General features: G+C 39.3%; 1 long non-coding RNA gene across 1 annotated transcript in view; it reads right to left on the bottom strand.

Moving 5' to 3' along the window:
- The window catches only part of LOC141993388 (uncharacterized), a 32,994-nt gene extending 13,461 nt beyond the window's left edge, over positions 1–19,533 (bottom strand). The window contains exon 1 of the long non-coding RNA XR_012640838.1: positions 19,185–19,533. This is a non-coding gene — a long non-coding RNA (uncharacterized LOC141993388). The remainder of the gene's footprint in view (positions 1–19,184) is intronic.
- Positions 19,534–21,425: the final 1,892 nt, after the last annotated feature.

Here is a 21,425-nt window from a genome sequence, read left to right as displayed (position 1 = left end):
CGCATCCTGGCTAATAGCCATTGATGGATCTAGCCTCCATGAACTTATCTAGTACTTTTTTGAACGCTGTTATAGTCTTGGCCTTCACAACATCCTCTGGCAAGGAGTTCCACAGGTTGACTGTGCATGGTATGAAAAAAATACTTTTTGTTTGCTTTAAACTTGCTGCCAATTAATTTCATTTAATTAGTTCTTGTGTTATGAAAAGGAGTAAATAACACTTCCTTATTTACTTTTTCAACACCAGTCATGATTTTGTTGACCTCTATCATATCCCCCCTTAGTAATCTCTTTGTATGAAAAGTCCCAGTCTTATTAGTCTCTCCTCATATGGAAGCCATTTCATACCCCTAATCATTTTTGTTAGGATCATAGAAGATTAGGAATGGAAGAGACCTCAGGAGGTCATCTACTCCAACCCCCGGCTCAAAGCAGGACCAACCCCAACTAAATCATTTCAGCCAGGGCTTTGTCAAGCTGGGCCTTAAAAACCTCTAAGAATGAAGATTCCACCACCTCCCTAGGTAACACATTACAGTGCTTCACCACCCTCCTAGTGAAATAGTTTTTCTGAATATTCAACCTAGACCTCCCCCACTGCAACTTGAGACATTGCTGTCACCGCTGAGAACAGCCTAGATTCATCCTCTTTCGAACCCCCCTTCGGATAGTTGAAGGCTGCTATCAAATCCCCCCTCACTCTTCTCTTTTGTAGATTAAATAAGCCAAATTCCCTCAGCCTCTCCTCATAACTCATGTGCCCCAGCCTGCTAATCATTTTCATTGCCCTCCACTGGACTCTCTCCACTTTGTCCGCATCCTTTCTGTAGTGAGGGGCCCAAAACTGGATGCAGTACTCCAGATGTGGCCTCACCAGTGCCAAATAAAGGGGAATAATCACTTCCCTCAATCTGCTCCTACTATTAACGCAGCCCAATATGCTGTTAGCCTTCTTGGCAACAAGGGCACACTGTTGACTCATATCCACCTTCTTGTCCACTGTAATCCCAAGGTCCTTTTCTGCAGAATGGCTGCTTAGCCAGTTGGTCCCCAAACTGCAGCAGTGCATGGGATTCTTTCGTCCTAAGTGCAGGACTCTGTACTTGACCTTGTTGAGCCTCATCAGATTTCTTTTGGCTCAATCCTCCAATTTGTCTAGGTCCTACCCTCCAGCGTATCTACCTCTGCTTCCATCTTAATGTCATCCATGAATGTGCTGAGGGTGCAATCCATCCCATCTTCCAGACCATTAACAAATATGTTGAACAAAACCAGCCTCAGGACCGACCCCCGGGGCACTCTGCTTGATACCAGCTGCCAACTAGACATCGAGCCGTTGATCACTACTCATTGAGCTCCACAATCTAGCCAGCTTTCTAACCACCTTATAGTCCATTCATCCAATCCATACTACTTTAATTTGCTGGCTAGAATATTGTGGGAGACCATATCAAAAGCTTTACTAAAGTCAAGGTATATCACGTCCACTGCTTTCCCCATATCCACAGAGTCAGTTATCTCATCATAGAAAGAAATAAGGTTGGTCAGGCATGACTTGCCCTTGGTGAATCCATGTTGATTGTTCCTGATCACCTTCCTCTCCTTCAAGTGCTTCAAAATGGATTCCTTGTGGACCTGTTCCATGATTTTTCTGGAGACTGAGGAGAGGCTGACAGGTCTGGAGTTCCCTGGATTCTCCTTCTTCCCTATTTTAAAGATGGGCACTATATTTTCCTTTTTCCAATTATCTGGGACCTCCCCCGATCGCCACGAGTTTTCAAAGGTAATGGCCAATGGCTCTGCAATCACATCAGCCAACTCCATCAGCACCCTTGGATGCATTGCATCTGGCTCCAGGGACTTGTGCATGCCCAGCTTTTGTAAATAGTCCTTAACCTGTTCTTTCACCACTGAGGGCTCCTCACCTCTTCCCCATACTGTGCTACCCAGTGCAGCAGTCTGGGAGCTGACCTTATCTGTGAAGACCAAGGTAAAAAAAGCATTGAGTACTTCAGCTTTTTCCACATCATCTGTCATTAGGTTCTCTCCCCCATTCAGTAAGGGTCCCACACTTTCCCTGACCACCTTCTTGTTGCTAGCATACCTGTAGAAACCCTTCTTGTTAACTTTCACATCCCTTGTAACTCCAATTGTGCTTTGGCCTTCCTGATTACACCCCTGCATGCTCAAGCAATATTTTTATACTCCTCCCTTGTCATCTGTCCAAGTTTCCACTGCTTGTAAGCTTACTTTTTATGTTTAAGATCACCAAAGATTTCTCTGTTAAGCTAAGCTTGTCGCCTCCCATATTTGCTATTCTTTCTGCACATCAGGATGGTTTGTTCCTGCTACCTCAATAAGGCTTCTTTAAAATACAGCCAGCTCTCCTGGACTCCTTTCCTCCACATATTAGCCCCCAGTGGATCCTGCCCATCAGTTCCCTGATGGAGTCAAAGTCTGCTTTTTTGGAGTCCAGGGTCCGTATTCTGCTGCTCAACTCAATTCAACCTGAACTCTACCCTTTTCTACTTCCCCCACCAATTCTTCTCTGTTTGTGAGCAGCAGGTCAAGAGGAGCCCCCAGTTGGTTCCTCCAGCACTTGCACCAGGAAGTTGTCCCCAACACTCTCCAAAAACTTTCTGGATTGTCTGTGCATTGCTATATTGCTATCTCAGCAGATGTCAGGGTGATTGAAGTCCAGCAGGAGAATCAGGGCCTGTGATCTGGAAACTTCTGTTAGTTGTCCGAAGAAAGCCTCATCTACCTCATTCTCCTGGTCTGGTGGTCTATAAGAGACACCCACCATGACATCACCCTTGTTGCTTTCACCTCTAAACTTAACCCAAAGACTCTCAACAGGCTTTTCTCCAGTTTCATACTGGAGCTCTGAGCCATCATACTGCTCACTTGCAACTCCTCCACCTTTTCTCCCCCACCTGTCCTTCTTGAACAGTTTATACCCATCCCTGACAGTGCTCCAGTCATGTGAGGTACCCCACCAACCTCCGTTATTCCAATTACATAATAGTTCCTTGACTGTGCCAGGACTTCCAATTCTTCCTGCTTGTTTCCCAGGCTTCTTGTGTTCATGTACATTCACCTAAGGTAACCAGCCAATTGCCCTACTTTCTCAGTATGAATCAGGAGGCCTCCCCTGTTGCACCCTCCTTGTGTTTCCTCCTGGTATCCCATTTCCCCACTTACGTCAGAGCTTAGGTCTCCATCCCCCGGCCAACCTAGTTTAAAGCCCTGCTCACTAGGTTATCAAGCCTGCCTGCGAAGATGCTCTTCCCTCTCTTCATTAGGTGGATCCCATCTCTTCCTAGCAATCCTTTTTCCTGGAACAACATCCCATGGTCGAAGAATCCAAAGCGCTCTCTCTGACACCACCTGCATAATCACACATTTTGTTCCACAATTTGATGGTTCCTACCTGGGCCTTTTCCTTCAACAGGGAGGATGGATGAGAACACGACTTGCACCTCAAACTCCTTTATCTTTCTTCCCAGAGCCACATAGTCTGTAGTGACCGGCTCAAAGTCATTCTTGGCAGTGTCATTGGTACTCATGTGGAGAAGTAGGAAGGAGTAGCGGTCCAAGGGCTTGATCAGTCTTGGCAGACACTCCATCATGTCCTGAATTCTAGCTCCAGGCAAGCAGCACACTTCTCGAGTTTCCCAATCTGGACAGCAGATGGATGACTCCATCCCCTTTAGTAGGGAGTCCATGACCACCACTACCCATCTCCTCCTCTTGGGAGTGGTGATCGTGGAACCCCCATCCCTAGGATAATGCATCCCCTGTCTTCTGGTCAATGGGGGTCTCCTTCTGAGCCCTTCTCTCAGATAACTCTTCCAAACCATTCTCCGTCATAGCACCTGTGCAGAGAGCCTGAAAATGGCTTCTTACCTTTATCTGCATTGAGGGTACATAGGTTCTCCTCTTTCTTCTTATGGAGGTCACATGCTGCCAATTTTCTTCTCCTTTTGCACTGCCCTCTCTGATACTTCAGCATGCTGTGCCTTCAGTACCAAATACTGCCTTCTATCCAGAAAGTCTTCATATTGCACTTTTCTGAGCCTTTTCCAATTCCACTATATCTTTTTTGAGATGGGGCCACCACCCCTGCATGCAGTATTCAAGATCTGGGCATACCATGGATTTATATAGAGGCAATGTGATATTTTCTGTCTTATTTTCTATCCCTTTCTTAACGATTCCCAACATTCTGTTCACTTTTTTGATTGCCGCTGCACATTGACTGGCTGTTTTCAGAGAACTATCCACAATGACTCCAAGATCTCTTTCTTGAGTGGTAATAGCTAATTTAAACCCCATCATTGTATATGTATAGTTGGGATTATGTTTTCCAATGTGCATTACTTTGCATTTATCAACATTGAAATCAGCTTCCTCTTCTCCCTGCCTGCATCCTTACCACAATAACAGTTGTTATCTCATGTTAATATTAGATATGTATTGTTATTCTAATAACTAATTATAGGACTCATAATGCTAATGATAGCAGTTTAGTTTGTAATCCCATCTGTTCACTTTACCCGAGCTGTTTATTTTCTTTCATGCCTTCAAAATATTCCTGATTTGTAATTAATCAACCATTTTAACTTTTTTTTTTAAATTACAGATTTGTCTTTTTCCCCTAAAATAAAAATATCAGGAGGGAACAAACAGAAGCTGGCACGGCACCCCAAGGCAAGAGCAGCTGGATTTCTAACCCCATGTCACTCAGTAAATAACTGCTACAAAGAAAATCCCAGTAAAAATTACTATTGCAACAGCTGGAACACCTTATTCCAAAGAGAATGACCTAATCCTTTTTTCCTCCTAGAATGCTTTAAAATGGTAATCAGTTGAGAGGATGCTTCTGTCTCTCATCCATTCATTCCTAGGTGAAGTTGTGCACCTGTTGTACATTTAAGTATATGTAGGCAGATCCTCAGCCAGTGGAAAATGGCATAGCATGCTACAATTCAGTGTAACAGAGCTACACAGATTTACACCAGCTGAGGAACTGACCCATTAAGTGTGAGGCTATTTGAAGAGCAGAGCATTTGTAACAAAATTTTGGATAAAAACAGACTATAGAGTAACTGAGAAAAAAACAGAGAGGTGTGTTCTGCCACAAGTAAATATACCATGGGCATATTAAAGATCATACAGAAATCGATGTGCACCCTTGTTAAGAGTAAAGAACCATCTTATCCCATCTACAGCATAGCAAATATGAAAGCTATTTCCCGTGGCAGTAAATTGTGCCACCCCGTGCTTCCCAGTGTTCAGGCAAGACTGGGTTAGCATAGCATAGCTGCCACAGATGAGCATGTATTTTATACAAGCATGTGCTGCTTCACTATTCCATTCTCTATTGCATTGGTTGGACCACAATCATGTCTCCCTTCAAGCAATAGGTTGCAAAGGGTTTGTAATAGCTATCTCACATGAACTAATTTGCTTTGGCTGTAGCTCTGCATGCTTCAGATATGCTTCTCACAAGAGGACCAGCAGGTGCAGCTATGAAACTTTGTTAGCAATGTGGACATGATATATCACCATGCATATTTGAAAAGATTGAGACTAGAGCCTTATAATGCTTTCTTTCTTTCTTTTCCTTCCATATTCTTGCTCATTAGTAGTTTTAGAGCTATTTCAGGAAGAGAAAATGAATGCCTCTTTTAAACAAACTATAAAGTTGCACAGAAGGAAAATGACAGAGGGACAGGTGAAGATGCAACTCTGGGAGAACTGGGCTCCCTATTCATTTTAATAAGAATTTACAACTATTTTTCACTTTACGACTCAATCCTTGACAAAGCCTCTTGATGGACTCTTGAGAAAGCCCTGGTTGGGATGATTTAGTTGGGGTTGGTGCTGCTTTGAGTAGGGGGTTGGAGTAGATGACCTCCTGAGTCTCTTCCAAGCCTAATCTTCTATGATTCTATGATCCTGCAAACTCTTACTCATGTGCAAAGTCTTTACTCAGAGATACTACCCATGCAAATAATAGTTGGAATGATCAGGGCTTAATTGACCTTCTGAAGCATCTGGCACCAACCACTATTGGAAGACAGGATACTAGGCTAGATAGACCATTGTAGTGACCTAGTATGCCATTCTTATGTTCTTAATTTATACTGAAATTATAATTGTGCTAATACTAAAATGCTCTATTTTCACTTACATCTTTTTCAGAAAATTATTGTTGCTTCATCACATGTTCTGAACCACAACCTGGACAATTCTTGCTTTCCTTATCAGTGCTGGGTATAGATTCATAAAAAAAAAAATCACCCTAAGTGAAATCCTGGCCCCTTTGAAATCTGTAGCAGAAATTCCATTGATTTCACACCCAAATTGCAGGGGTTCTTTCAGTACTGAAAACTTGATGATGGATGTATACTCTAGAATTGAATTTCTTTGAACTCTTGATTTTCTTATTCTTGTATCTGATTTTCCCTTCTGCTCAGAAAAAAAGTAGATTCTCCAGTTATCTTTGGTGGCTAAAACAATTAACTATGTTACGGAGGAAATCACCACTGATCTCCCAAATTGAACACTAATTTAATTAGGTCATACTGACTTGGATGCCTTTTGACATTTTCATACAATCATTGAGCTAAATTAGAGAAGACAACAAGTATTTATTCTCCGTCTAACTAGGGTGTTACTTCTTCTCTGTTTTAAGTGCACAGCAAATGCTTTTATCCATCCTTATTTTTATGTTCTTTATTATATATTGCCCCCACACTCAGTATTCAGTAATTGCAATTGCTTACTGCAGCACATGGCTTTATCTTGCTCCTATAGAAATCAGTGCAAAATAAAATAAAATGGGTTCCCTTTTACCTGGTTTCTTTCTGTCAGTGCTTTTCCAATGATAAAAAAGTTGATGCAGACTTTATTAACTGATTTTAGGGTATATTAACTTTGCATTCTAAGGAGTGTACTGTTATTCATAGATTCATAGATATTTAGGTCAGAAGGGACCATTATGATCATCTAGTCTGACCTCCTGCACAACGCAGGCCACAGAATTTCACCCACCACTCCCACAAAAAAAACCTCACACTTATATCTGTGCTATTGAAGTCCTCAAATCGTAGTTTAAAGACTTCAAGGAGCAGAGAATCCTCCAGCAAGTGACCCGTGCCCCATGCTACAGAGGAAGGTGAAAAACCTCCAGGGCCTCTGGATTCTGGAGATCTGGAATGCCACCAAAAGGGAAAGCTTTCAGTGTGTGTTTTCACTTATGTAGAATTCGAAATGTGTCGGTGTTTATATGGTTAAGTCAATTTTGCCATCTGCAGAAGAGAACAGTGAGGGTTTTTTTCTTCCTACCTTCACTCTTTGTTGTGTTGTGTCTAGGCTTGTGTTTGTTTGTTTGATAGACTTCAATTATTTTCTTGACAGTATCATAGACTATCAGGGTTGGAAGGGACCTCAGGAGGTCATCTAGTCCAAACCCCTGCTCAAAGCAGGACTAATCCAGTAGAGAGAAAATGCATTGCTGATTATGGTGCAAGCTAGTAATTTATTCTTGAGAGGAGAACATTCTTTTCTTTACATATTTTATTTAAAGCCAAGATTTAAAAACTTTCTTCAGATTTCAGCTAACGTGATAAAGAAATGTGTTTACCGGTAACTAGGAGTGGGATCAAGACTTTATTCTACATTCATGTGTTTCAATGTGAGAGCAATGTAATGAGATTGTTATTTATCACAGAGCTTTCATCCACGGTGAGAATGTGAAACATCAGATAAATCTCATTTGTTTTCAGCTAACACATACGTAAAGGGGTCCAATCCTGTTGAAATTACATGAATGTAACTCAAATTGAATTCAGTGGGAGTTTTTTCTGTGCAAGTAAAGCAGACTCACACGTGTAATATGCTTGGTTAATGTCCAGTCCTGTGAGCTGCTGAACATCTGTTATAAGCTGTTGAACTTCAGAGCAGTTGAATCTTTTCAGAATTTTACAAGAGTTTCTCAGCAGCTTGTATGTTCAAGCCCCAAGTCACTGAACTAATTGGGTTGTGGCCATTGGTAATCCTGATTTATTTATGTATTTGTCTAAACAAATAAATATGGTCTTAGCCTTCCACAAATTGTCATGTGTGTTGTTCCCCTACTTGGAGTTGCTAATCAGGATTTTCAAATAGTAAGTGTTAAGGTAGAAAGCTTAGATTCAAGAAATTTTGATTGTTATCACCTAGGGATTAAGCACAGATTTATTCAGGTAACTCAGAACAAGCCAGGCATCTAAATTATCTGCTTCCCATGCATAACAAAACAACCTCCATACTTGAAGGGCTCCACTGCCCTTCTGGAGATGCTGTAGGATCTCACTAACTCTTATGAAAGGTACACTCTTATTCTGTATTTGAGTAAAATTGTATACATGGATATGATTTCACTGATACTGAGAATTAGCAATTTTTTCCAAATTAGCAAGCAAGCGAACACACAGGGAGTTATATTGTATCCAGACCCCCTCCATGGTATTGAGGCCTTGGAAAGGATCTGTTTCACACTCAGCAGCAGTCATACAGCTGCTACTTGCCTACTGAACCACTCCCACCTACTCCCCTGGAGGCTAATTCAATGACTATGCCTCTCCTCTTTGTCATAGTGGTGACCAGAGCATGGCGAAGTGTTGTTGAGGAAAAAACAGTACCTCCCGTGACATCCCAGTGTGCAGGCTAGGAGTTTCCCAGCTGTGAGAAAACTGGGGAAATAGCGAGTGACTGAGTGGGCTGCAGAACCAGCTGATAGTTCCAAAACTGAGTTGACATTGGAGAGAACTGATTCCTGAAGGCCAAAGACTTTCTCCCTTCTTTTCCTGGGGAATGAGAAAGACAAAATACAGCCTGCTTCAGCTCCCCCAAGCCTCTCTGCCTTTCCCATCTTTCTCCATGGAATTTCTGTGAGGAGTTATGGAAGTTCAGCATTGCAGTACCTCCTGTTGAGACTCTGCACGGAGAAGAGAGAGCCGGGCTCTTCAGAGTGCCAGTCAAGAAGTGGTCTCGGGTTGCATGACTTCTTCCAGAACTTAGTCATGGAACAGCTATGGAGCTGCCAATGCTTCTTTGCACATGGCCTGGATGAATTTGCTCACTGTGGAGCACTCAGACACGGAAGTAAGAAGCTAATGAGCCCCTTACTTATGTGTAAGATAGGGTCAGCACTTGGCCAAATTTAAAAACAAGGTAGATGGATCACAAAATATATTTAACTCATTTAATTTAGACAACAGCGGTCTATCTTAATTATGTATACTAATACTTCACAATGTGCCACAGTATTTTTGTAAAATTAGATCACACTAATCTGAGAATTTACAGCAACAGCCTGATATTAAATTTTAGCCAAGAAGTCGGGCAGAGAGAGACAGTTATGTGTGTGAATTATAAATTGTAAGGATTAACAAAGTGCATATTAATGAGGATCTACTGCATTCATTAGAAAATGTAGGGTGAACTATTTACTGTTGGTATTACTTGTTCTGGGCTTCTTAGAATTATTACTAGAGATGGCTGAATAATAGAAAAATATATTTGATTACATTAATGCAAAAATTCTCAATTAATGTTATTTGAAATGGCCACTTCTAATTATTACCTGTCAACGAGTGTAACAATGACAAATACTTATTAGCTAAATAGTAGGTTTAGGCTTTATGTGTTAGTCTTGATGAACCTTTTTAGTATACCTCAAGTGTACTTTAATGGTGAAACTCAAAGTTTCCTACATCACTATTAAAACTTGAATTCAGAACATGTCCACTTTTAATGCAGGACAGTGAATGTCAGAGAAAAGATGGGCCTTCTCAACTGTTTAGACAAGTGGGTGTCAATGAGTGGTCCATGGACTCCTGAGAGTCTGCAGTCTACGTTTAAGGGGTCTGTGAAAGACAGACTGAAAACTGACTGAACAGAATTCAATTATATATATATAGACAATATATTTACAAAGGGGTCCACCCCTCCATTTGAAAGTTTCAAAGGGGTCCACCCCTCTATTTGAAATTTATTAGGGATCTGCAAATAAAAAAAAAACAACAAAAACTTGAGAACCACTGGTTTAGATTCCTATGACTCGAAGTAGAAGATGCTGGGACCCAGAGAAATTTGGAACTTACTTTTATTCTTCAAACATGATTTTCTTCTCCTCAGGCTTCTTGGATAATGACTCATCCTTTTCTTCTAGTATCTTTCGCCTACATTGAATATAAACCTGAGGCCTAGCTTCATCTGTGCTGAGCCCCAGTGTTACAGATTCTTGTTAAACTGGTGTGTTCTTCTTCTTACAATCAAATCAGGAAAAGCTACAAATTCTGGAGCATGCAAGACCATGATTGGAGTTCACTAAAATATGGAATAACTCAGAAGATGCTGCACTGGGGTACACCACAACTGTCACTGAAGTATAAGCACATATGTAATGTAGAAAGCAGAGAAAATACAGGGTAATGGAAAACTTAGAAGTGAACTACAGATCCCAGAATAATGACAATGCACAAAAATCTGACAGCAGAGACACCAGTTGGCTATTACTGTTGTACATAAACCTTGGAGGAGAAGGCAGATTTTTCTCTCAGCAAAACTATTGTGGCAAAATATGTGCAACCCCATAGTTCATGGGTAAGCATTTCTGGACCCATTATTTCTTCAATTAATTACTGGGTAAACTTTCCTGAAGCTTGGTTTTCTTTCAATTGTTTTGCTGATGTAGGTGATATCTGTCATCAGAACAGAAATCTCAAACATTCCAAAGGGCAGCTTACACATACTTTTCATTTTGACATGGTTTATGGCATGTCATTACTGGATTGCATTTAAACTTGCAGTGACAGCATGTCATAGGTCAATTAAAGTTTTAGACATCTCTCCTAATTGTAAATATTTCAGCACTTCAGGGTCCTTCATTTCATTCTTTTTTTCTTAATTGTTGTGGAAATCTAGAGCTCAGTAAAATAAGTCTGAGTTCTTTGTACAGAAATATGGAGAAGCCACATTATTGACTAGCTTTTCAGATGTTCTTTTAGAATGTATTTTCTAAAGGTGACCTTCATACTGTACAATACTCATAAAATGTGCAGATGAAAACCTTTATTATTAATCTCAAGGACAGAGTACAATATGGGTGGTAGTAAAATTGCATAAGTGTTTTCATATTTTCCCACTAATATACTGCAACCCTGTTTTGGAGTAATCCCTTTATGGAACAGTGGGTACTTCAAACATTATTCTACTGCACTTCTTGACCTCTACTGAATCTGCTAGCAAGGGTACCAATTTTGAGAGTTGTTTTGGGGATGTCACAACATTAATCCACTAGTAAATGGATTCAGACCTCTAACTCTGCTCTGAATTATCTAGGGCCTGTGAAGGGTTGCTTGAAAACAATTGAAAAAGATTTCTGAAAGAAAGAAAAATGGTGTTTTGACTACATAACTGTTTTGGGTTTTTTTCAGAAAAAAAAATCTGATTTCCAACGAAAAAAAATGAATTTTCATTAAAAAAAATCCCCTAAAACAAAAATCTCTCTCTAGAGTATCTTGGTTACGTTTGTGGCTAAAATATTTTGGTATTCAAATTTCCACCAAAAGAAATCAAAATGTTAGATTAGGTGACGTAAGGCTCAGTGTTCAAAAGGAGATAGGCTACTTTCTTCTTTTTAGGCTCCTGACTTCCAGTAATTTAAAATAGTTAGGAGCCTAACACCTTTTGAGCATTCAGTCCTGGATGTTTCTTTTGGAAAATGTATTGGGGAGGGGAGGGGCTGTTGATGAAAAAAGTGTTTTGTGTTTTATTAAATAATATATATGTAACTGGGTGCATTTTAGAAATCTAAAACCATATTGATAAATATACATTTTCTGTAGGCCATCACATAACCTTTTACCACATAACCACATAACTTGGAGAACTGTTTGATTTTCTTCAGCACCAGAGCTCCACTTGCCACAGAAGACCATGCTGTGGGCATCAGGGAGCTGGTTACTCATCACCCACACCATCCCAGGATATTCTGGCTCTTAATCATTAGCAACTTGGGCTAAAGACCTGATTTTACTCTCATTTATGCAAGTAAGATGGGAATTAGACCTTGTCTCTTACCAGTCCTTGGAGCCACTGAATGCTTTCCTTACAATATCAGTTATTTTTCTATACAGTGTGAAAATTCCTTTAATAAACCTATCCTCTATATGATACATGATATGTTTTATGGAATGAAAATGTTGAACATCGCCTTGAGCAATCTGAGCTCATGCTGCAAAGGAGTGAGTCAAGCTAATATGCATCTGATACCATCTTAGCAGAGTCCTATCAAAACCCTGAGCACCATCATAAGACCTTTTGAGGCAGCCACAAAAATAAATGGTAATAATGAAGCTGGTCTCAAATGGATCATCCCTTTCACTTACCTTATGAAGACAAACAAAGAGCCTTATGCAAAAATACTTTAAGACTGCTAATGATACTGCTATAGCGTATTTGTTGGCCAGCATGCTGAAAATGAATCCTCTCCTAGCGTGTGCACAAAAGGTTTATTTATTTGCTGCACTGTAAGAACCTTGACAGAATATTACCATTATTAATGTTCACCGGAGGGTTAAGACTACCCTCAAGCAAGAGGCATTATTACTAATAAATTCTCAAATAAATAAAGGAGGTAAGAAAAGGAGAAAAAAAAAAAAAAAGGGTTCCTACTGGAATCATTTTGCCAGCCAGTGAAAAGGGTGCTTGTGAAGGGTTGGATCACAGAAACCTCCTTGGGACTGCCAACTGATGTACCACGACTACTTCTGCCCCTGCCAGCTTGAGACTCCAGCACCCTGTCTTGCTGAGCCAGACAAACCAGTCTGCTCCAACACAGACCCAGGGTGTGAACCACATGCCCCAAAGCTGAAGACTTAGCTGAAAGCAACTTAAGAAGTGTTCCTGTCTTTAACACTCAGATGCCCAACTCCCAATGGGGTCCAAACCTCAAATAAATCCATTTTACCCTGTATAAAGTGAACTCATAAATTGTTCGCGCTCTATAACACTGATAGAGAGGTATGCACAGCTGTTTGGCCCCCCCCAGGTATTAATATATACTCTAGGTTCATAAGTAAAAAGTGATTTTATTAAATACAGAAAGTAGGATTCAAGTGGTTCCAAGTAGTAACAGAGAGAACAAAGTGAATTACCAAGTAAAATAAAATAGAAGACGCAAGTCTCTGTCTAATACAGTAAGAAACACAGATAAAAACCTCATTCAGTAAGCTTCCTTTTACAGACTCCTTCTAGTCTGGGTCCAGCACTCACTCACACCCCCTGCAGTTACTGTCCTTTGTTCCAGTTTCTTTCAGATATCCCTGGGGGTGGAGAGACTATCTCCTTAGCCAGCTGAAGACAAAATGGAGGAGTCTCCCATGGGCTTAAATAGACTCTCTCTTCTGGGTGGAGACCCCCTCCACTCTCCTATGCAAAGTCCAGCTCCAAGATGGAGTTTTGGATTCACATGAGCCAGTCACATGTCCCTGCATGACTCAGAACTACAGGTAGCAGCCATGGTTCACATGCTACCTTGAACAACCTCAGGTAGACTTCTTCTGTGGATTGGAGCATTCCAAGATCCATTGTTCCTTAAGTGGTTCTTGATTGGGCACTTAACTCTGCAAATTCCTTTCTAAAGAAGCTGACCAAATGCCTTACAAAGCTTACTTCGAAATCAAGTAAGTATACAGCCAATATTCATAACTTCAAGTACAAAAATGATACATGCATACAAATAGGAGGAATGTATTCAGTAGATCATAACCGTTATAGAGATATGTTACATGACATATGTAGCATAAACATATTCCAGTTATGTCATATATACATTAATAAGCATATTTCCATAAAGCCTTATGGGGGGCATGGTCACAGTGCTATCTCTGGAGTTGAATGCAGCATGTGTTTCACAGCATAAAACAACACTACATAGTAGTTTAAGACAGTGTGAAGGCAGAATATTAACCCCAATTGAATCTAGAAGGAAAACAAAGGGGAGAACAGTCTTTTTCATTACTATTAGCTGTACCTGTGGAGGAGGGAAGTCTCTTGAAGTCTCATTGTGTCCATGAGTTCCCCTAGTATTGCTATTAACAGCCTCCACAGTACTGAATTTTTGAATGATTAGTGTGTTACTGACTGGTGTCAATGGTGGACATTAGAAGAAAAATACCATCTAGCTTTTACTGTTTGCTTTTTTTCCCCGTGTCTAACATGATAATTTCCTAACCTAATCTGAAATTAACATGTGTTTACAGCCTTTTAGTTACACCAGAGATTTACATTCAAAACAAAATAAAACAAATCATATAAAGTATTTTGATTTGCTAGTGGTCTACAGTTGACTCATCAGCAACAGCAAACGTACCAGCTGTCCCATTTGTCTTTGATTTGAGTTAAGGATATCCATTGGTTTGAGGTAATGAAATCAGCAGTCTCTTCTATGACAGTAAATTCAAGCCAGGTTTTTGGAATGTGTGTAGATAAGAAGCTGTAAAGACTATTTACTTAGGCAGTGAGCTCAGAGTTCAGGGTGACCTCAAGGGTCCTATCACAATCCAGCAGTCCGACATCCGAGTCCTGTCTATTCTCTGCCACTAGGGATACTTACATGTTAGTAAAAAGAAAAGGAGTACTTGTGGCACCTTAAAGACTAACAAATTTATTTGAGCATACATGTTAGTGTAGCTCAGCTCTTTGTTCTGTTTGGTTTCATTTTTAGTAACTAATGGTTTAGAGTATGGCCCCAAAACATCCCCCTGGTACCCCCAAATCATTAAACAAATTAAGAAACTTTCCAATTCACTAGAAGTAAGTGATATTATGTGTGATTTTTTTTTATTTTATTTTATTTTTTTTTTTAAAGAGGGTAGAAACTACATGACTAGTTGAAATGTATGGGCAAAACAGTAGCTTTTGAGAAGCTTATATAATAAACAAAGGATGATTTTGCTAAATTTCTGGAGATTTGGAAGTATTTCTTACCAATAACAACAGGATAGATGAGGACAAATTAAAACTGTGTTCATGACTGAGTAGGAGATACGTTCAAGACATTCATTATTTCTCTCTTTTCTTTTCCTCTTTCTATCTCTAATTCTTTTCCTAAATTTCTTTCTTTCTTAATTATGCTCAGACCACATTTTTTTCTTTGTGAAGAATTATTTAATTTTACATATTGGTTCTTGGCCCTATGCTAGTTAACATTTATATCAATGACTTGGAAGAAAACTTGACATAATTACTGATGAATTTGGAGAGGATACAAAAACTGGGGGGATGCTAAATAATGAAGAGGACAGATTACTGATACAGAGCGCCCTGGAGTACTTGGTAAGCTGGGCTCAGGCAAACTTGTGTGTTTTAATATGGTTAAATGTAAACGTATACTTCTATGAAAAAAGACTGTAGGCCATACTTTGAGGATTGGGGACTCTATCCTGGGAAGCAGTGACCCTGAAAAAGGGTGGGGGACAGGTCATGCTGGATAATCAGCTGAACATGAGCTCTCAGTGCAATACTGTGGCAAAAAAGGGATAATGCATAAACAGAGGAATCCTGAATAGGAGAAAAGAGGTTACTCTATCTCTGTATTTGGTACTGGTGCACCCACTGTTGGAATACTGTGTCCAATTCTGGTGTTTACAGTCCTTGAAGGATGTTAAAACATTGGAGAGAGTTTGGAGAAGAGACATAAAAACTATTACAGGAGGAGAAACCTACCTTATAGCGATAGACTCAAGGAGTTTAATCTATTTAGTTTAACAAATAGAAGTTTAAGGGGGTGACTTGGTTACAGTCTATAAATACCAACATGGGGAAAATATTTGATAATGGGATTCTCAATCTAGTGGAGAAATGTTAACATCGTACAAATGCTGGAAACTGAAGTGTAACTTTTTAAACAGTGAGAGTAATTAACTATTGGAACAACTTACTAAGGGCTGTGGTGGATTCTTCATGACTGACAATCTTAAAATCAAGATTGGATTTTTTTTTCCTAAAAGATCTGCTCTAGGCCTAGGAATTATTGTGGGAAAGTTCTATGTTTTGTATTATACAGAATATCAAAGTACAGAATCATAAACCCTTCTGTCTTTGGAATCTGAATTTATATGTCAAGGGTATAATAGAGTTGTGTATTATGAAGTCTGAGTACTCTTTGCTTAACTCTTTTTAAATTTTGGGGCAGATTCTCACCCGTTGTAAATCACTGATGGTCCAGAAACTTCAATGAACCTGTGCCCATTTGGTCCTTTGTGGAGTTTTTGTGTTTTTGTTTTGTTTTTATTTGTTTTTGCTTGCATTCTGTATCCCTTTCTCATACCCCTTATTTTTTTCTGTTCTTACTATGGTGCATGGTCTCTAGAGCAGCAACAATGTCTTCCTGTGTGGTTGGAAAGAGCGTGGCTTGTTCTACTATAATCGAATTGATAATGTTTTCAAATGAGGATTTTCAAAGGAGGCACATAAATCTCATCTTTCAAAAGGGTTCTTGATCTGCTTTTAGAAAGTGATCTTGTCTTAATTTGAATGTGCTTTATTCTTTGTTTTATTTTATGTACCAATGGAAAATGTTCTATATTAATATTGCTTCTATTATTACAGTACTTCAGATATCAATAAGAGAAAAATTGCAAATGTTTACTTAAAATAGCTGAATAGAGTCACAGATCAAATAATAAATGCCATCCTTTGCAAGACAGAATAATATATATAAGGAGGATTACAGACAACAGTCATAGCCACTGACAAAGTGGCAGAGAATATTTCACTAAGAAATCTAGAAAAAGAATATGCATACACATAATCAGAAGACAGAATTGAATAGAAAATGATAAACTTTGTCAGTTTTTAAAACAATCCAATGAAATTTAAGCTAGAAACGAGGAATACATTGCTAACAGTGAGGGTAATTCTCTACTTGAACACTACCTGAGTATGTCATGGATTACCTATCATTTGAAGTCTTTAAATCAATATTGGATGCCTTTCTAACAGCAATGCTGTAAGCCAACCAGAACTGAAGGGCTTGGTGTAGGAACCATCGAATGAAACTCTCTAGCTTGTGTAATGCAGAAGGTCAGATTAGATCATTACAATTGTTTTGCTAGCCTTAAGATCATTCTATTCATTTAATAAAATATATCCATACTTTAGAATTCTGTAGGATGGTGGAGAACAAAACACAACAAACCAAATCAAGCAGTATATCATAATTTATTAAATTCTGTGATTCTATGAGGAAAAGCATCACCAACCAAATCAGGAAATATATTAAGGTGAGGTATGCACATATGGGGTTTTGTGGGGGAGACAGAATCTTTACTAAAATGAGTAAATAGCAAGTGATGATAAAATAACATCTCACATAGTATTAAATACTGACAGGCCCAGTGTTCAGAAAAAAGCATCTAAATGAATATGACAGTTCATCAACGCTTTCCAGATATTTACCATGGGCTAAGAGGAGAGGCAGAGTATTACGCAAATGATTACACAGGCAGTTCTACTGACAAGTCTTGTATGAACATTTTTTGTGTGAATAATATTGGAGTCTATGGATAAATATTTGGTTCTTAATTAGCCCAAGGGCTATCATAGTGATGAATATTATCCTTATCTTGCTACACACAGCACTCCTGGTGATATTACTAAAGTCCATGTCATGAATCAAGAAGAAAATATTTTCTATGCAATTCAACTTTGTCCTTCCTGAGAAGCCAGAAGCAGTGATAACTGTATTGGGGGAGGTATTTGTAATTTATTATTTGTATTATTGTAGCACCTAGGAACTCTAGTCATGGACTAGCACCCCACTGTACTAGATGCTGTGCAACCACAGAGCAAAACAAACAGTCCCTGCCCCAAACAGCTTACAATATAAGTATAAGATAAGATACAACAGAGAGAGATTTCAGAGTAACAGCCGTGTTAGTCTGTATTCGTAAAAAGAAAAAAGAAAAGGAGTACTTGTGGCACCTTAGAGACTAACCAGTTTATTTGAGCATGAGCTTTCGTGAGCTACAGCTCACTTCATCGGATGCATAGATGAAGTGAGCTGTAGCTCACGAAAGCTCATGCTCAAATAAACTGGTTAACAGAGAGAGAGACAGAGTACAAGGAAACTATTACACAATATTGTCGCCAACTTTCCAAAGTGCCGGGGGGTGCTCGACCCCTGCCTCTGCCCCAGGCCCAATCCCTTTCCCCAAGGCCCTACCCTGCCCCACCCCCCACTCCACCCCTTCCTCTTCCTGCCCCTGCTCCATCCCCCCCACACCTCTTCCCGCCCAGTTCCACCCCCTCCCCCGAGCATGCCACATCCCCACTACTTTCCCCCCTCCCAGCAAAACAGCTGATTGTGGCAGGCGGGAGGCGTGGGGAGGAAGGGGGAGGTGCTGTTAAGGGGGCTGTCACTGCCATTTTTTCCCTGTGGGTGCTCCAGCCCCAGAGCACCCATGGAGTTTGCGCCTATGGTCAGCATGATAAACTGTGGTCTCAGCACACCAGCAGGAGTTCACCTTCAGTTAAACATATTTATAATAAATGATGTTTAGAGCATGAAAAGAAGAAAGCACCAGACACAGAGCATATCTAATGGACAAATGATCTGGAAGTAGGTGAAATTCAGCAAACCATTTAAAAAACACTTTCTCATATATTTATAGTACACATCTTAATATGTCCATCTCTTCTATTCATTGATTGAAAGAAAACACACATATTGATAAAGGGACAGGTATTGCATAGCACATTATCTGAAAAAAGCCAAAGATACTAATAATCTGTACAAAAATAAATGAAAGGTTCCAAGATTTGTTTCTGGTGTCATCTAATAAGGAAAAATATCTCATGAAATTACAAATTTAATGTGTTGTTGTTTTGGCATCTCCAGACGGCACATATACTTCATCATGATAAAAGTCAATTTAAAAAATCTTGATATAAATGAATTTTTATCTACAGGAAAAACAGATAGGAAGCAAAAACTGCATATATTAGATGTGATTACTAATTTATGAGGGACAACGTATAAAATAAAACACATTACTTACACAGTGATGCATTAGGCAGGAGCACCATCAAACAAAGCACCATCCAATTCATTAAAACCTTACCATTGTTTGATCCATCCTGCAGTCTTTATCCAGGCAGTACCCCCATTGAATTTTATGGGAGTTTTAAAGTCTTTTCTCAGCCAGGATAGAACCTATCTACAACATAAAGTAGTATTACATTTCACTGTTCATTGAAATGCAACATGTATTTTTTAATTTGCAGTCACATAAAAATCATAATTAAGAGCGTTCTCCAACAGACTTCCCACGTTCTGAAATATCAACTTCCAGTGGTCTCTAGAGTTCACTGAGATCATAAAACTGGAGCAGCATTTCATAGAGTTCCTTTTAGCTCATATTGTGGCATTGAATATGATCTTTCCTGCAAGGGAGAGAAAATTATTGTTCTCTCGCATAAGCTGACTGTGTAAAATGTACTTCAGTAAAATCAAATAAATTAATATTCAATGATTTACTGTAAATCTCCTGAGCACAGGAGATTTGCTCTAGACAGGAAAAGCAAACACTTATGGGGTACATTATTATGATGGCTTATGCTAATTAAATTGTAGCAGAATGCTTAATTTACGTAAAGGGGAAAAAATTCTTTCTTGGTTCAAGCTTTATCTTGTTAAGAGGATTTACCTCTTTATTTCCTGTAATAAAGAACTATTTCTGAGACTATACTAAAAAAAACAAAGGCTAGCAAAGCTTTTCTGCTGGTTGCCATGACACTTTGGATCTCAACCTACAGTTCAATACAGTGGTTGCAATTAGGTTAATTAGAACATTATCTCAAGGTACATAGCTATTGTACGGAAGAAGAAAAAAAAACCCACCTCACTGAATACACTGCTTGCTCACCAATAAATGAATTTTTTAAAATTACAGTTCTAATTATAATGAATAATTTATTTCTCCTAGGGATGCTTGACATTTAAATATTATAACTCGAGAAATAAACACAAGATCCACAATAGTAATATAGGACACAAACCTTTTATTTGACCTTTGGGTAATTTTCATCTGTAAAATAACTGGGGGGAAAGGGGGGGATTCTTCCTTGTTGTGAAGGAACAAAATCAGTTCTATCTTACTGTTTTTTGTTTTGTTTTTTTAATTGAAAAGAAATCGTGAAACAGGGACACATTTTAAAGGGTTAAACTTCTGGGAGGGAAATTCTCTTATGTAAAATACGAGGCCTTTGGGGCGTTGAAATGTTAAGATGCCAGGTAAACAACATTGCACCTATTATTGTTATTATTTATATTGCTGTAGCACCTATGAGCCCAGTCGTGAACTAGAATCCCATTGTGGTAGGTGCTGTACAAAGCCAGAACAAAAAGACAGTCCCTGCCCCAAGAAACTTAAAATATAAAACAAGTGACAACAGATGGATGCAGACAGACAGACATGGGAATACATGAAAACAATGAGCCAATATTGCTCATCATGACAGGCAGTGATCTCAACACACCAGCATCCTTGTCATTGTCAAGTTTTATTAGACATGATAAAAAAGGGAGGGTTCTGATGAGGGTTTTGGAGGAGGATAATGTGTTAGTTTTGAAGATGTTGACATGGTGCTTCATCCAAGGTCAGAAAGTCACAGTGGAGATGCTAGAATTTAGCATCTCCTGACTTTTGGCTCAATCTATAGCTCTTGGTTTTTTTGCTCTGGAGGTCCCCCATTCCATCCCTATTGTGTCAGCCACATAGTAGTGGTCATCACATAAGGTTTGAGCTAGAAGAGGCTTTTTGATTTTTGCATCACATTTTGTTGTTTAAAAAATGCCCCAATTTTGCTTTTCAAAGTGATGTACAGGAATATAATTGTAAAATGTGTCGGGGGGGGGGGGTCAATAGACTTATAAAGATCATTAATGAGATTAATGTTCTACTCTGCATGCTATGGTTTGATTAAGCTCTCACTTTTCATGAAGTTTAAACATAATTCCCCTATTGTTAGAACTTATTAGTGCTACTGTCTAATCCTTATGTTACTGGGACAACAGTAGGTATCAACAGCTGGAGCCAACTGTTCTTTCAAAGGATCCTAGTTCTGCACGCTGAATAGTACCTTACTCCTCAGGTCGTCCCTCTGAAAGGAATGCAGCTACCTGCTGAGTAAGTAGACTCCTCCCTTCTCCCTCCTTTCCATCTTCTGATCTTCCCTATTCTCCTTGCCCCATTCCTTCAGCGTTCCCTCTCCCTGTTTTTATCTTTCCATGTAGCTAATCTTCTTCTCACTAAACCTCACCCAAAGAATTTAAATAATAATAAAAACCACAACAACAAAAT

Source organism: Natator depressus, chromosome 9 (genome assembly GCF_965152275.1).
Source record: "Natator depressus isolate rNatDep1 chromosome 9, rNatDep2.hap1, whole genome shotgun sequence".
NCBI classification, from domain to species: domain Eukaryota; kingdom Metazoa; phylum Chordata; order Testudines; family Cheloniidae; genus Natator; species Natator depressus.
Note: the sequence above shows the minus strand (reverse complement) of the source record. Positions and strands in the feature narration are given on the sequence as shown.